The sequence below is a fragment of the Phascolarctos cinereus genome, unplaced genomic scaffold, assembly GCF_003287225.1.
Source record: "Phascolarctos cinereus isolate Bilbo 61053 unplaced genomic scaffold, phaCin_HiC Scaffold_3;HRSCAF=262, whole genome shotgun sequence".
NCBI classification, from domain to species: domain Eukaryota; kingdom Metazoa; phylum Chordata; class Mammalia; order Diprotodontia; family Phascolarctidae; genus Phascolarctos; species Phascolarctos cinereus.
In genome coordinates this window covers 129,020,431-129,028,575 of record NW_027555736.1, presented here as the reverse complement: position 1 = coordinate 129,028,575, position 8,145 = coordinate 129,020,431, and positions in this window count along the sequence as shown.

Here is an 8,145-nt window from a genome sequence, read left to right as displayed (position 1 = left end):
GATCTTCATAGCCTGACCCAGCCCTGCTCCCTCTCAGAGAAGATATCTCTTCAGCAGTACCTACACGTTGTTGTCCTTGAGTCTTTCTCTTTCCCCACTCCCACAAGGCCATTCCAGGGTTTTTCAGCAATGGCTCATGATGTCTTGATTTCTAAGGTACTCCTTCCTCCTCTTTCCTCTCTTTATCCCAACTGAATTTTTCTTAAAGTGTTCTTTGGATGGTATGTTTTGTGCTGCTTTCCCTGAAACTATCTTGTGATGTTCTTTGTTATGAGAGATGGCTTTCTGTTCCAGGGAGTGGGGAAAGATACATCGGGGACATTAAAGTGATGCAAAAATAAATCATATGGATAAAAATGAAAAAAGAGAAAAATAGCCTAGGAACATGAATAAAAAAAAGAAAATGGGACATTGAGGGTAGGTGTGGGTGAGACTGAACACAGTGAATTTTGGTAAGAAATGAGGTAGAAGCTGGGTTGGGGGGTGGGGGGGTGGGGAAGAATGATGGTCAAGGTGGAAACAAACAAATGTTCCTGCTATAACAACATGGTAAATTTGAAAAAATGATTCTGGTATACAGACACCCAGCCCTCAGGATAGTTATTTGGACATCCAGCTGCATTGTTAAGTCCATCATTAGCCTCTATTGCAGTTAGACATCTATCTATCTATCTATCTATCTATCTATCTATCTATCTATCTATCTATCTATCCATCTATCTATCTATCTTCAGCTCTATACCATCTATATTTAAAATCTCTCTGTAGCTCTATATATGTATATGAATGTGCAAATATATATATAACTTTACAGAAAAAATCTTGTGAACATCAAACTAAACTACTTACCACTTTCTAAACCTCTTCTGGTCTGTGTTATTGTATCTTCATATAATTTTATGGTTATAATCAATGCATACATATTATATTGTGTTTTGCATTTTTATTTAATACTATTCACATAAAATTTCAACATATTAGCCTTCATCCACAAACTCATCCTTTTCATAGCAATATCATTCTCCTTTAAATCATAGATTTAAAAAGATCTGGAATGAATGTTTGAGATCTTCTAGTACAATTTTCTCCTCGTAGAGATTAAGAATCTTATATGCAAAGAAGTGACCTATCCGAAGTGGAGACAGTAAGTAGTTGGATTCCAGTTCGTCTGATTCTAAACTCGGTGTTTTTTCCACTATACTAAATGCTATCTTTTTAAAAAGTTGTCTTTCATTACTAAGAATAGATATAAATGTATAAAGTAAAATATACTATTAAACATATTCATCTTGGCCTGTGTGATAGATGCAGGTCAATAATGGTTCTTTTTCCCACACTTTTGTTCCCATATGAATGTTGTTCTCATCCTATAAGAGTTTTTGGTCCCCCAACACTTATCTCTACCACTGATGCCCCTTAAGAACCTGGTTTTCATTTAGCAATTTTCTGCTCATATTTTTAACCTCTTTTGGTCCATTTCTATTATTTCTTTGTCCTCACTGGTAGTTGCACTAGCTCCCAGTTTAATATCATTTGCACATTTCATTAATATGCAGCTTACTCCCTCTTCGAGATCCTTAATAAAGATGTTAAATTAGATTGTATCTGACATTGACCCCTGGGGCACTGCTATGCTTTAACGATATCCCGTTTTCCTGCCGGCATTCTATAGAGTTCTTGCAGTGTGGGAGGAGCGTAGCTTCAACCTGGGATAAATCTTCAATTTTAATTCTAAAGCAGAAGTCAAGTCATGTGGTTTGGGATAACTTGACATTGCCAGAACATACTTGTAGTTGCTAGGAAGTCATATTTTAGTAATTAAGTACAGGTTTGCCAGAATTATATGTCAGATTGCCAATCTGCTGACAATTATAAGAGATAGTCACTCTGTACTGTTTAATAGGTTTCAGTCAAACTGAGAAGGGTCTTGTTTTTCAAAATGAAACTAGGCTTTTTTATTCTAAGACTAGCAATCACCTTTCACCAGCTTTTAAACAGCACAAATTGTTCAGGTTTCAAAGCAGATTTATTAAAGGAGTGGTTGTACCAATACCTAAGTGGTTAGACTTCAGAGAAATGTACTAAGTTCCATAACACAAATCTGCATGTGATAGCATCTTTCAGATTACAAGAATCCACAGTGATTTGTTCATCCAAATTAGAAATTTTTCTAATGTAAAAGGTAGTTAAAATAATACCATATGATGCTTTGGCACATGATTTTTCTTTCTCATCATATGTAACTTTACTGGAGAAACTTATAAAACTTAGGATGAGAAATTTCTTCAAATACTTTGTACTGCAATTTAAAAGAAATTAGGTTATATTACCAAGTAAATAAGAATCATCATTAAATAAAATGAATTATACTTAAAGTATATATATCTTCAAATCATAGAATTATAGGGCAGGGGTGGGGAACCTGTGGCCTCAAAACTACGTGTGGCCTTCTATGTCCTTGGTTCTTGAATCCAAACTTCACAGAACAAATCCCCTTAAAATGATTTGTTCTGTAAAATTTGGACTCAGTCAAAAGACTGCGCTTGAGGACAAAAGTGGCCTCAAGGTCACAGGTTCCCCACCCCTATCATAGGCCTTGGAATGAGGCGTCTAATCCCTCAAAATCATTCTATATCATCCAGGATGTATTTTGATGTCATTCAGTTATGTCCAACTCTTTGCGACCCCATTTGGGGGTTTTCTTGGCAAAGATCCTAGAGTGATTTGCCATTTCCTTCTCTGGCTCATTTTATGGATGAGAAAACTGAGGCAAACAGGGTTGAGTGACCAGCCCAGGTCACACAGCTAGGAAGTGTCTCAGGTTGAAGTTGAACTCAGGTATTCCTGATCTCAAGCCCAGTGCTCTATCCACTGTGCCACCAAGCTACCCCTTATCCAGGATGTATATTGTATAGCATATAAACACATTTGTTGTATATATCTATATCCTAAGAAAGGATATCCCAATACTTTTTTGTTCTGTTATTTCATTTATGAGTTCATACACACACAACAACTTTCTAATTTAGCTAGTGAGTAAATAATCACTACAATAATTCCAATTAGAGCACTATAGTGACCTCTGGCACAAGCAAAGTATATAGGAGTTAACTACTGAAATTATCTTATCATCCATCACTGAAGTGCTAGTCCTTTATACTCAAAGACTAACTTATTTTTACAAATATTAATCATCACATCTAGATGAGGACATGCCAAATCCTCTATTTGTAACTAAGAAGTTGATGTCCTGAGCAGGTGAATGAATTACTCCCAGTTGTTCTGGGAATCAAGATATCAGGTTGTTAAAATGATAAGCCTAAGCACAGAGTGACAATCCTTTGGCCAGAGTACCACCTACATAATTCATAAATCATAGGATCATCCAATCTATAATGGAAGGGACCTCATTTTTTTTTCATTATTTAATACATTCTTTTTTATTTTTTAATTTTCAACGTTCACTTCCACAACATTTTGAGTTCCAAATTTTCTCCCCGTCTCTTCCCTCCCCCCACCCCAAGATGGCATGAATTCTGAATATCCTTTCCCCTAAGCTGTACTCCCTTCTATCTTCACCCCCTTCTCTTAATCCCTTCCCCTTCTATTTTCCTGTAGGGCAGTATACCCCATTTCACGTATATCTTATTTCCCAGTTGTATGTGAAAACACTGTTGTATATTTTTGGTGAGTCAATCAGGGTTAAGTGACTTGCACAGGGTCACAGAGCTAGTAAGTGTCAAGTGTTTGGGGCTGGATTTGATCTCAGGTCCTCCTGACTCCATGGCCAATGCTCTATCCATGTCACCACTTAGCTGCCCCGAAAACAATTTTTAACATTTATTTTTAAAACTTTGGGTTCCAAATTTTCTCCCTTCCTCCCTTCCCACACACCCTCATTGAGAAGGCAAGCAACTTGATACAGGTTATACATGTATAGTCATGCAAAACGCTCCCAATAGTAGTTATGTTGTGGAAAACTAACTATATTTCCCTTCATCCTATCCCGCTCCCCATTTTTTCTATTCTGTCTCTTGACCTTGACCCTCCTCAGAAGTATTTATTTCTGATTACCCCCTTCCCCAATCTGCTCTTGAAGGGACCTGATTTTAAAAATAAAGAACCTAAGGCCTAGAGAAGTGAGGTGACTTAGCCAAGGATATATAGACAGTAAATAACAGAATTAGTGCTCAAAATCCCGTGCTCTCTCTAATATGCTACCATTTTGGCTTGGTTATCTAAGAAGATATGTGTCAATGAGAGTTCAGAAAATGGAGTGGTTAATGTGGGTCAGGGTGCTGAGAACTTTATTTAAACTCTGAAGGAGAGGTAGGATTCGTATTTAGGGTATAGGAGATGCAATAGGGATATTTGAGATTGGGATTTAGGGATTGGGCAACTAGGTGGTGTAGTGGATAGAGCACTGTGCCTAGAGTCATCTTTCCGAGTTCAAACCTAGCCTCAGACACTGAAGTCACTTAACCTTATTAGCCTCAGTTTCCTCATCTATAAAATGAGCAGGAGAAGGAAGTGGCAAACCACTCCAGTATCTTTGCCAAGAAAACCCCAAATGGAGTCACAAAGAGCTGAACATGAAGAACAACAACATAGGGATTTTTAGGAGGAGGACCTAGATAAATTCCTGGAAGCCTGAATTCATATGGCATGCATGATGTACATATACCAAGCCTAACTTAAGAATTCATCCTAGGAACATGGCAATATATAGATGTGATAGGCGCAGATTATGGAGGACCTTGAACACTAGGCAGAAGAGTTTAGATATAAATGTAGAAGGAATCTGGAACCACTGTAGACTTTTGAGCAGCAGGAATCACATGGCAAAAAATGATACTTTAAGAAGACTTGTCTGAAACACCACATAATGTCTCCTTTAAATCATCAGACTTGATGTGGCTGTTATGACCCAATACTGTCAAAAAATAAAAATAAAATAAAAAGGCCACGAATGATACTCCTTTACATGCAAAGACTTTTAGCCACCATGACAGAATTTTGTTTACTTCAGTTTTCTTTGTGCTTTTTGACTCTAGGGTTTTCCTATCCATTAGTAGGGTCTGCTGTCCACAGTGTCCAGTCCTGTTTGACCTGACTTTTTGGTGTTTGGCTAGTTCCCTGGGATTCCCTGTTTCCACTCTCTCTAAGACTTCTTTCTAACTCTTCAATGTCATAATGATGAAAAATGAAACAATACTAGCTTTCTGCCCAGTTTTGGCTTTGATCATGACTGTTGGCCATTGATTAACCCTTTGCGTTTTACCACTTGAGTCAGTGGGGATCTCACTGGAAACACAGTGATTTGGGGTGAGAGATGGAAGGCTGAACACAAGCAATTTAATTAAAACAATTTGACATTTCCATTTACTTGGTACTCCGCTTTACTTTAAGAACCATCTTAGCATATTTCTGCAGATTGCTTAGCTTTTTCTTATGTTACTTGACTCAATAACTGCACATACCTGAGTTGCAGGTATTTCAGCTTATCTGGCTCCTTGGCGAATCTGAAGGCCATTCATTTGAAAACACTTGCAAATACTTTATTGTACCATGTAGAAAAAGAATTGTTGTTAGAGACTTGGCTACACAGGTGCTTATACTGGTCCTTCTTAATTTAAAGTTTTGCAAGTTATATCTTTATAAAGAGTATTTACAGTTTCTCAGTAATCTTCTCTGAACATCCTTAAAACTTTACCTGTTAATAGCTAAGGCCTCTTTAGATTAATAACACTTTCTTAAGAAATCAGTCCCATCAAATTATATTCTTTTAAAATATGCAGATAATTTACTTAAATTTTGAATTGAAATCAAAATATCTTCTTAGAAAACTTCCTCTTCTCTTGCCTTTTGCCTAAAATCTGACTTTGAGGTTTAACAATTCTCTACAAGTCTTCTGGAGATATAGACATAGATTAGATACCAGGTTTTGGCGGCCATCCTCTGAGCATAGGGGAATCGTTATTGGTGAACATGGTCTATTACAAAATTGGCAGGTTGGGACAGCTGAACTACTTATCTAAGAAGCAACAAAAGGAAGTTCTCAGAGGTCCTAGGGTTGGGTCATCAGAAGGTAGTAGGAGCTATACAAATAGCTAGCCTTTTCACTCACTGCCTTAAGAGATGATTTAAACCTATCCTGATCAAAATAGCCCCTACTTCTGAGAGTGACTATGTGATATGTGACAGGGTAAAGAAGTGGATAACAGCTGTGACTACAAAGAAACATATAGCAGCTCAGCTGTGCTGGTCCAGCCGTTTGTGTGTGTGTGTGTGTGTGTGTGTGTGTGTGTGTGTGTGTGTGTGTGTGTGTGTGTGTTTTACTCCTCGGAGTATTGCATGTGACTCTAGCTGTTGTCTCTCTGAGAAGGGCAGAAAAAAATTTGAGTAACATGGCAATGAGTCCTTCGGTGTCTTGCAAAATCTATAGAAGAGCCTTACATGTACTGGGGAGTCAGAAGACAGAGGATATCTATGTGGGGATCTGTTCAATGATGCATATTTCAGCTTGATCATAAAATCATAGATTTTGTGCCGAGAGGCCTTAGAGACCAGTTTTCCAACCCCCTCATTTTATAAATTCTTGGAGGATGAACTCAATATTTGTTCACTGGGAAAGACTCCCCAGGCTTCTTTGTGAATAATGATGATAATACAAACCCAGAGAGGGAACCCCTATAGATTGAGGACAGCCTACTTGTCAAACAATTAGGTAAGATATTTTATTAACTATTATAATCTGCGCCATATTGACTTAAACATACTCAAACTAAATTTGTAAAAAAAAAAAGTCCTATTATGTTTAGCAGGTTGATAGAATCTATTATGTGGATCTAAGACTCTTTTACAATTTTTCAAAATTCATCCATTTATCTACCGATCATTCTCATGCAACTAAATTTATTGAGGCCTTTCTATACGTAAGTCACTGGAGTATGCACTATGTCTATATGGAAAGAAAAAGTATCAAAACACTACCTTTGTTACAATGGACAGAGTCCTGAATCTGGAATCAAAAGACCTCAGTTCAAATCCTTCTTTTGCTTCTTACTAGACTTGTGATGGTAGCAAGACCTTTAGCCTCTCTTTAGCTGTAAAATGAGAGACTGAACTAGTTAGTTAACCTCTACCTCAAAAAATGTACTCTAAAAAGCTCTAAAACTTCTAGCTCTGTCCCAGCTCTAAAAATATGATCATGGAATTAATCCTAGTAGGATTACCTGTACAAATAACTGTAATAGAAGATGGGACACAAACTATACACAATGCTTTATAGCTCAGAGGAGAGATAATGTTGCCTTGGGGGTGAATCGGGGAAGGCTCCATAGATTAGGAGAGATTGTATAAAAGAGTAGTAGGTAGGTTTTTTTTTCTTTTAATATGACTGCAGTTAAAATGTCACCATGACATGGCAGGATAAAGATATGATAAAACTAGTCTACTCCATATGATTAGTTTTACAGCCTAGATACAGTAGCTCTATTTAGAAGATAAAGTACATATTTGAGTATCAGCATGCCAACATGGACAAAGGGCAAACTTTGAATTCAGGAAAGCCTAGGTTCAAATATTGCTTCTGATGTACTCCTATTTGACCGTAGGAATCCACTCAACATCTCAGTGCCCTAGCAAATTTCTAACTCTAAGTTAGAGAGTAGTTGTCAGTTCACATTCATTGACAACTACAAATACAACATTCCTCCCTCCCCCACATACATAGAAAATTGCTTCCCTGCCCTCCCCGTCTCCCCCCCACCCGGAAAAAAATTAATCTTGGGCCTAAAATTTGATATACATAGATAGATACATACATACAGACATATAAACATATGTATAAATTTACATTCACATATAATACAATACAGACTATATCCATCTCTCTATATCTCTATCTATATTTACATATTTGTACAGGCACACGCTGGCTCAAAAGCTGGTAAAAAAAGTTAGTATTGATTGGGAATGATAAATCAGTATAGGGTAATACTAATAATTTGTATTGCAATTGTAAGATGCTTTCTGAAATGTGGATATCATTTGAATTAAATATATCCATGTAATGTGAACAGAAAAGTTAATCAAATCTAGATGCCAATGCTAAAAAAATCTATTATTGAAAGAGACAAATAT